This window comes from Garra rufa, chromosome 17, assembly GCF_049309525.1.
Source record: "Garra rufa chromosome 17, GarRuf1.0, whole genome shotgun sequence".
NCBI lineage: Eukaryota > Metazoa > Chordata > Actinopteri > Cypriniformes > Cyprinidae > Garra > Garra rufa.
Genome location: NC_133377.1, coordinates 19,493,672 through 19,504,051, shown reverse-complemented (window position 1 = coordinate 19,504,051; position 10,380 = coordinate 19,493,672).

Here is a 10,380-nt window from a genome sequence, read left to right as displayed (position 1 = left end):
CATACATTCTAATTCATAAACATCTTAAAGACATCTAATAGATGTCTATTTGACATCTGATAGGAAATGTCCAGATGAGCAAACTATGTCTTGCAGATGTAAATACTGACTTCGTCTCAGAGAAGTACGTGAGCTATCAGGATAGGTCACACTTTATTTTAAGCTCCAATTCTCACTATTAACAAACCATTAACTTTGACTTTTGCTTCAATAAACCACTAATTTGCTGCTTATTAGTAGTTACTATGGTAGTTGTTAAGTTTAGGTATTGGGTAGGATTAGGGATGTGGAATAGACCTATTATAGGTTTGTAAACATTCGGGTTGCAGAAAACCTGGGAGAGATAGCCTTTATGGCTGGAGAATTACATGGATATGGTACAAAATAGTTCGATTTTAAAAAAATGATAGATTATATTGATTAGATGTCATTTTCAAAATGTTTTCTGCTTATTACAAAAGCTTATTCAACGAAATTGATGTTAGATACTATCTTAAAAATAAAGGTGCTTCACGATGCCATAGAAGAACCTTTTTTGTCTAAATGGTTCCATAAAGAACCTTTAACATCTGAAGAACCTTTCTGTTTCACAAGAAAGGCACTTCTAAGTGGACATCCCAGGGTATTCCGCCATTATTCGTTAGATCAAAGCGAGCGTATATGTTCCATCTGAAGGTCATTAAAGCATGCGAGACGTGAATTTAAATTTATTTATTTACAGATGCATTTATGTCACACTTCACACTCTTCTAGTAAGTTATATCTGTGTGTGCAGATGCTACATGCAGTGGCGTAGCGCAAATATGTGAATGAATGTTTCAAAGTGTAGTAAACAGATTTCCCTGCTCAGGGAGTAGGGAGCAATGAACACTGTGCAGGGACCATGTCAATCGGAACACAGTTCCTGCATTTTTTACCTTTAATACACAGCCACGTCCATCTGTCATGAGCACGAGTTTAGCATCAGGCTCCTTACATGTGAACACGCTCTGGCGTAGTACCCTGGGGGTAAGCAGATAAACATCAAATTTTTATTTTTGGGTGAACTATCCCTTTAAGGAGATAATTATGCGATGATTGACCATTAATGATGAACACCTGCTGTTAACGGAGAACTCCGGTGTGATATTGACCTAAAGTGTATTGAATCATGATACCGAGTGTGAACGTACCTTGCATATTTCATCTCGGTTTGTGTCCAGCTGTCCGAAATCTGGGGTCAGTTAGCTGATGCTCACAACAGGCTGTCAATGAGAGTCAACAGGGCATCGGAAAAGCCATGTAAATAAATCACTGTTTTACGAGGCACAAAGTAGCTCCACACTTCATCGGTAGACTTCCTAGGGCCCTGACATTTAAAACGAGACATTGAGAACTCCGGTAAAAAAAAGCACCGGTAGTTTATTTACAAGAAGATTTATACAGACAGTACCTGGGAAAGAAAATCCGGTCGCCGCCATCCTGAACTTAGTCACGATAAGTCGAGTGTCGAGCACCAATGAATTCATCAGGTTATCAACGTATCAGGTTGTAATTTCCTTCGTGCTCGACACTCGACTTATCGTGACTACATTTAAGATGGCGGCGACCGGTCTGTTCCTGGTGGAACATGTCTGTATAAATCTTCTTGTAAATAAACTACCGGTGCTTTTTCTGAGTTCTCAATGTCTCGTTTTAAATGTCAGGGCCCTAGGAAGTCTACCGATGAAGTGTGGAGCTACTTTGTGCCTCGTAAATGGCGTAAAACAGTGATTTATTTACATGGCTATTCCGATGCCCTGTTCACTCTCATAGACAGCCTGTTGTGAGCATCGGCTAACTGACCCCAGATTTCGGACAGCTGGACACAAACCGAGATGAGATATGCAAGGTACGTTCACACTCGGTATCATGATTCAATACACTTTAGGTCAATATCACACCGGAGTTCTCCTTTAACAAGCAGAATCACTGAAGAAAAGAGAAACACAAGAACTACAACTGACTTCAGCCACAGCCTTATATCAAATCAACTGAAATAAAACAATACATTAAATCTCTCAAGATCTGATTCAACAACTCCACAAACAGATTTACCAGCTTCACTCATTACTAACCAGATCAACTTCTGTCAGACTTCTAGAGAAGCTCTTATTGAGAATTAACAGAGGTTTAGATGTTTTTTTTTTTCATTTGAAATCACCATCAATGAGACCAGGGTTTCCTTTGGTTGAGCTCTTGACCCATCACATGCTTCTGGTGTTGAAACACCAGGAGGAGTGATGCTGAAAATTCAGTTTTGATCACAGCAAAACATTTCATTTTAAAATAAATTCAAATGTAATCTTATTCAAAATTTCTGTTATTTACTGTATCTTGATTTAATAAATCCTCCTTTTAAATGTCTAACTGTTCTGACAAACCTTTTTCAAGATCTGGGGCCGTATGTATAAAACTTCTAAGAAATGCTCTTAAGAGTAGTCTTAAACTTTGACTTAAGTGTCAAAAAATCTTAGTAAGAAGTAGGACTTTTTTAAGAGTAGGAGACTTTTATAAAGAATCTAAAAGCAACTTTCAGTAAAGTTTGAGACTGATTCTTAAATTCTGACTTAAGTGTTGTAAATTAAGGACTACAATGATTGAAACACAAAATGGCCGCCCTTGACCTCTGAATCAGCCAATAGTGAGCCTGCTCATGTGAGTCACTGCAGCACAACACCAATTATTTGATGGAACTACAATACAAACATTTAATTAAGACACTATTTAATATTTCAGTGTATTTAAACAAATGCTTTGCATTGTGGAAAATTATCACAAATTATTATTAATGCTTTGAAATCCATGTCTCCTCATTTACAGTTGGAGCAATGATGTGAAGCTCCAAGAACTCAAAGAAAGCCCACAAACTTAAAAGTTTCTTGTTTTACAGCATGGTTTGACGGTCAGTTGGAAAGTCAATAAACTGCCTTTAAGTTGTGGCCAAGAGAGAGAAAAAAGTGTTACTGATTTTGTAAGAATATTGCATATTTGCTTGGAGTCAATTGTTTTACTTTTATTTTTTTGATGATAATAATGCAGTAAAATGTGTCATATTTTTTGGCATTGCTGTCCTACAAAGGAATTATGAACATGCAAAAACAAGAGAGGACCAACAAAAAATTAATAACTGATTATGTTGTATTCAATGTCAATGTTGACAGTTTAGTGATTTTGTCACTAGTTTTGTTGACGTCCTTCCCCCTTTTGAGACTTTGAGACTAAACCTTATTTAGATTACAACACTCTCCCACTGATATATTTATATTATATAGATCAGTGAAGTCACCATTATGTCCTCATCCTCATCAGCTACATTGTGTGACTGTTTTAACTACTTTCAATTGAAAGCAGTTAGCAACATTGATCAGTGTTTTTTTTCATATTTTGATGGTTTAAGTGAAATGTGAGGTCATTAAAACCCTCCACACATCACTTTTGGTCACTGATGTGTTTGGTGAGGTTAGTGTCACAATATTTAAGACCCTGCTTACTGTGTCATCACCAGTGCTTTGCTGCATTTTTACAATCTTTCAAATTTTCCAGTGAAAATAAATAAACAAACAAACATTGCAGCTAGAGCATTGATTTGTAGAGTGGATTAAGTTATTATGCTTATTACTTGGTCAATTAAAAAATAAATTCATTAAAGAATGCTTGATGGTCACGATTGTATCATTTTATCAACTCCATATCATCATATAACTCCAATATGTCATATGTGTTTTGTAAAGTGTGTGTTTCCTCCTTTTGTCTGCCATTGTGTTACTCCTAACTAGGTTAGGAGACCTCTCCAACTCTCTTAAATAATTTAGGAGCTGAGACCTAGTCTTAACACTTAAGAACTTTTATGAATCACTCTTTATCTTAAGTCCAGAAATAAGAGTAAAATTACGTCACTCTTAGAATTTTGAAACACTTAAGACTAAAATTTGACTCTGAGCAGCTTTATACATACGGCCCCTGGTTTGATAAAATAAGAGTTTGTTCTAATGAGCTAATGGGAGAAACATTTACATACTGTATATGATCTCAAAGCTAACAGACACAAACTAGCCACAAAAAGCCACAAACCTCCAATACTGACATGTTTTTAGTCCAACAAACATCTTGGTCACTAGGGGGCACTTGAGCTCCATTGGGACCATCGAGAGACAAGTTCAGTAAATATAATCCTGCATGTAAGTGGGTATCGTCTTTCTGCGAGTGTGATTATGAAAAGCTGCACTATGTGTGGGTGTATCTGCTTTAATAAAGAGCAGAAATAAGTCGAGTAGACTGCTGTAATCGGCATGTCGGCGTCTCTCTCTCTGTGATACGGCGGCTGCTAAATCATGGCTGTCAGCTCTCGTGTCTCTGATGGGCGGCTGCTGTTTCTACTGCTGACGGCCTGTTTGAGCCGGCCGCCAGATCTAAACGCCTCGAGACAGCTGAAGCTGCACTCTGAGGACTCTCAAGACTCAAAGACACGAATGTGCGTCCCTTTAGGTGAAATCTTTCCTCGCCTAGTTGTTTCTTTGTGAGGCGATTAACCCACTGGTTGTGTTCAAGTCAAATTGACCTGGAAAAGATGTTCTTTTTCACAAAAATACTAGTTAATGTTATCGGATTGGACTCAAACTTCCCGACTTTGTTCACCCAGGGTATAAGTACTTCTCATATTTTTTAAAAAGATGTTTGTTATTTTTTGTGGATTTTATTTCACCTAGTCACACTTGTGGGGTTCCTGGTCAAAAATGACTGGACTCCAAACAATTGCTTATAAATCTCTCATTTTGATATATTATCACCAAATATTGGATTCAATCTTATTGTCAACTTGTTTTCTTTCATTTAGGACTGGTTTTGTGTTTCTATTTGCATCTGATTAATCGTAGGCCTCATTTATTTGAGAGTGGGTACCTCATTTTTTGAGTGAAAAAAAAAAAACGGTTTCTCACACTAGTGTGCTTTAATGTTTAATCAGGAAGTTAGTCTTATGATTAATCAGATACAAATAGAAACACAAAACCATTCCTAAATGAAAGAAAACAAGTTGACAAAAAGATTGAAGTCCAATCTTTGAAGTCCAGATTGGAGTCCGGTCATTTTTGACCCGGGAACAGGACAAATGTGACTTTTTGCAATTTTATGCAAAAATAAAAGCATTTAAAAGCAAACTTCCTGATTAAACATTAAAACACAATAGTGTGAGAAACTGCACATTTTTGTTATCTCATATTGTGTAAATTATTAATATATATATATATTTTTTTTTTCACTAGGAATTTAGGTACCTACTTTTGGATTAATGAGGCCTATGATTAATCAGATGTAAATAGAAACATGAAACTAGTCCATGAAATGAAAGAAAACAAGTTGAAAAAAAGATTGAATCCAATATTTGGTGATAATATAGCATAATGAGAGATTTATAAGCAGTTGTTTGAAGTCCGGTCATTTTTGACCAGGAACATCAAAGGTGTGACAGGAATCCGAACACAACCTGAGGGTTAAGCAAAGTCAGGTCAGACTGATGGCATTTATGAGATCAGTGCGCGTGAACGCCACTGAAAAGTCGTAATTACTGCCAGGATGATTTTCTTTGAGTCTGTGGCAGAACAAGACTGATAAAAAAACACATTGATTACTCACCTAATGCATGTCTTCTGCTTTTCATGTTTCCAGTCTTTGTTGGGAAATGAAAAAGAGAGAAAGAAGCATGAAATTGGCCATCGCGTCCACTTTATTCAGACCAAACGAACATCACACAATTACCGTTTCTTAGCTCATGAGTAGAAACTTCCCTGGAGGACTTCAAGGCTGCATTTCTTGCATGGCAAGATAATTGCTACCTTTTTTTTGTCTCGTTTTTGTTTTCTGTGGTCATGGCGACCCGACCAGGATGTTTGTTTTGCAAACAGGATGTTTTCCAAATATATGATGTGCCCTTTAACCTCATGTTTCGTGATGACACCAGATGCCTCTGGCCACAACAACGCTGTGGAAAGCTTCACTAAAGACTTGGAGTAAGCTGAATGATTGTGTAATTTTGCACAGCGGGTATTTTTACACAATTATGCTGATTTTGTGAATATAGCATTCTGTAACATTCTCTAATGAGCCTCATTTACATGGAAAAGCTGAGAAGAGTGGCAATGACTGAATTTATACACTTATGGTGTTAAACAACAGCTTTGAGAGTACGCATTACAAATGTACTCATCTCACCTGTGCAAAAACAGATTCAGTGTTGCTCACAATGAATAAAAACAGTGAAATGCAAACTCGCAATATGATGCAAACCTGCAATAAATAAAAATCAACTGCTTACATTTTCAAAGCTTTGCCTCTATTTTTCAAAACTTCACACACAAATCCAAGAATTGCACACACAAAATGCAAAATGCCTTATATCTCTTGCAAATTTAAGCACTGCATTCAAAATATCACAAAGACACCTTTGCCTTAATATTATATTTTTGGATACATATACACACAGTTATTCAAAAAAGCTCTTCTTTCAGTACCTTCTGTACATTTCTGTAAAAGATTGAAAGTAATTGTCAGGGATATGTTGAAAATTTACAGCAAACAAGAAAGCAAGATTGATACCAAACCATTTCTTTCTTTCTTTCTTTCTTTCTTTCTTTCTTTCTTTCTTTCTTTCTTTCTTTCTTCTTTTTTGTAAACTTTGTGTTTGTAGTGCTTTCTTCTTCTGTGTTATGTTCTTCATGCAATAAACAGCTGAAAGGTTTGTTTGAGTTGTTTGAGCCCTCTACTGTACAGATGTTAATTTACATTTCCTTCAGCCTGAGGCTTATTCATTTCACTGTTGGTGTAAAGTGGCTTTTACGTTTGCCAAAAATAAACCTTTTTCATATTACAGTTTTTTTACGATTGCTTACACACTAAAATTCAAAAAAACACACAGTTACTAAAACCTTACACTCAACCTCAGCCCAGATCTGCACAACTGTATGCGCATTTCCGGCCTACTTTTTGCAAAACGCTACACACATTGTTTTGCAAAATACTAAATACAGTTCTCTACATTAGACTGAGAAATCTAACATAATGTCACTTCTTTGCCATTTCAACACACTGCTTTCCAAAATACCACCCCATAAACCTATTAATCAAACATGGCCGTCAGATGTGCAGACACTTAGGTGCTGAACTATAAACTCAAGGATCAGGTGCAAGCACTATAAAAAGGCAACAGGTGAGTTTGCCTGTCTTCAACAAAAATGGCAGGCAATGTTGCAGTAAAATTAAGAGTTTAGAGGGGCAGCCCATGGAGGAAGGGGGATTGACACTCTTAAAAATAAAGGTGCTTTAAAAGGTTCTTCAAGCAATGCCATAGAAGAATCATTCAGTCAAAGGTTCTTTAACGAACCATTTTTTCCTTACCTTCTTATAATCTGAATAATGTTTTCTGCCTCAAAGAACCTTTTGTGAAACAGAAAGGTTTTTCAGATGTTAAAGGTTCTTTATGAACCATTAAGACAAAAAAGGTTCTCCTATGGCATCGTGAAGTGAAGTGTATGAACATGGTTTTGGCCAATAATGCGATATGTCTCAGAGAAATTCAGACAAACCACACAATTTTCAATAATGTTCATCAGGTCTTTCTAACAACACTAGGACAAATCCTTAAAAAACATCACATTTAGATGAAACAACTGTACTGAGTGCCATTTTAAAGAAATTCTGAAAGAGTAAAAGACATACGGGATGAATATGTGGAGGTAAGTAATGTCCACTGCACACAAAACCTTTTTACATGTTCTCTATTATTTTTATTTTTTTTCAGAAAGTTCTGCTAATTGAAGCTGATCCAATCCCACATGAATTTATTTTCATAGATGAGGCTGGGTTTAACCTGACTAAAGTAAGAAGAAGAGGGAGAAATAGTAGAGAAATAATTGCCCAAGTCCAAGATCTACCAAAAAGGAAAATTCTGTTACTTTCTCAAAACATCAAGGAAGACAAAAGGGACATGTTTCCAGTAATTTACTGGCTTCTCCTGTCCACACATTCACAATAATGGGCATTAAAATATCAGAAAAGTGCTCTGTGTGACTTGTGTGGTATGTTTCTGGTCGTAGGTCAGAAGACGGTCTTATGTGAGGAACTGACATTTTACATTAGATTCAACTTTATTGTCATTACACATGTACAAGTACAAAGCAAGGTCTAACCAGGAGTGCAATAAGCAGCAAGTGCAGGATAAAGGTATAATTTATAAGTGCACTTATAGGGGGTATGTACCCCTGTACTATGGATAATATTTACAGATGAAGTACTGTCAGCATAATTTACAGATGATAATTAACTACAATTAGAATGTATAAATAGATGAACACAATATACAGGGCTGAGGGCTCTGCACATGCCCTCAGTACGCGTCCAGGAATACCGTCTGGCCCAGCAGCCTTGCGCGCGTTGATCCGGCTCAGTGCGGTGTGAACGTCAGAGGAGTTTAGTGTGATGGGTGAGTGGTCGGTTGACAAAGTGAACTAGGTGGCAGTCTCTTTATTGTCTTTCTCAAAGCGAGCATAAAAGTCATTAAGCTCATCTAGAAAGAATACATTAGTGGCTGTGGGGGTGGAGTGGCTGGGTCTGTAATCGCTGATGGCCTGAATGCCCTGCCGCATGTGTCGAGGGTCAGAGTTAGAAAAGTGCTCCTCTAGCTTAAGTTTGTAGCAGTGCTTGGCCTTTTTGATGCCCCTCTTCAGGTTAGCCCTGGAAGTGCTGTAGGCCTGTGCATCACCTGATCTGAAGGCAGTGTTGCACGCTTTCAGCAGGAGACGCACTTCCTTGTTCATCCATGGCTTCTGATTTTGTTTCTGGGTTGTAACACTGTCTATGGTGGTGTTGATGTAATCCAGAACAGAGGAAGTGTATCTGTCAATGTCCGTGTGAGAGCCACAGGTGGCCTGAGGAGCAAACATACTCCAGTCTGTGTGCAGAAACCTGTCCTGGAGTATGAAGTCTGCCCCCGCTGGCCACACTTTGATGGTCTTCACTGATGGCTTCACACGGTTGATAAGGGGTGAGTATTTGGGGGTGAGGAACAAAGAAAGGGGGTCAGATTGTCCCAAGTGGGGGAGGGGGGTCACGGTATAAGCTTCAGCCATGTTTGTGTATACATGGTCTAAAGTTTTGTTTCCTCTGGTGTGACAGAAAATGTTTTGGTGAAATTTGGGGAGTACTGTCTTTAAGTTTGAGTGATTAAAATCCCCCGCAACAATAAATGCAGCATTCGGGTGAGCAGTTTGTTGTTTGCTGATGGCCGCATGAAGTTCGTTCATAGCAAGCTTGGCATCAGCGTCGGGAGGAATGTAAGCAGCAGTTATTATGGTGGAGGTGAACTCCCGCGGCAGATAAAACGGTCTACACTTAAGCATGAGAAACTCTAGGTTAGCTGAGCAGTGTCTCCCAATAATAACAGAGTTCGTGCACCAAGCTTTGTTAACATAAATGCACAATCCTCCGCCTCTGGTCTTACCGGAGTCATCCGCCGTTCTGTCTGCCCGGAATGTTTGGTGATCAGTTAGAGCAAGCACTGTCCGATACATCGCTGTTTAGCCATGTTTCAGTGAAGATCATGACATTACAGTTCCAAAGTCTCTTGCTGTGGTTGATGCGGTGATATTCACTCATAGTCTCATCCAGTGAGCTGTTAACTGCTGTGAATGGATCAGGTGAACTGTAATAATTCAGATATTATGAACTGGATCAGCTTAATCCTTCAAAATATAAATTATCTAAATGTGACAACACTTCTCTCATGAGTGGCAAGGAAAGCAGATGTTCCTCACACAAAACTATTGTATGGCTCTAGAGGATTTGGAACTAAATATTCAGTTATTCCTTCCTTTGGAATAACTTTTGTCATTTTCCATAGATCAGCGTACATTGTATGCAGTTCAGTTTTTGCTCAGTTTCATAGCATTGTGTTCTTATAAAAGAGTCTGACAAGAGCCTCAAGCCCTGGTTTCACAGACAGGGCTTAGACTAAACCAGGATTAGGCCATAGTTCAATTAGGACATTTAAGTAATTTTTATTAACATGCTTTAGAAAAAGCTTTACTAGTGAGCATTTTGAGACAAAACAAAGGCACTGCTATATTTTAAGATCAGTCAGTGCAAGGTTCTTTCAGTTGAAACAGCTCAAATTTACATTTTAGTCTGGGACTAGTCTTAAACCTTGTCTGTGAAACTGGGGGCAAGTGTATTTTTAACTTTGTAAATCCATTACCTGCAACTTCATTCTTAGAGTTAACCTGTAAAATATCAGGAGTTTATTTCATCTTTGGAGCTTAACAACTTCTTGTTTTGTCGGAGTTTCCTGCAGAACAGACTCTTTGATATTTC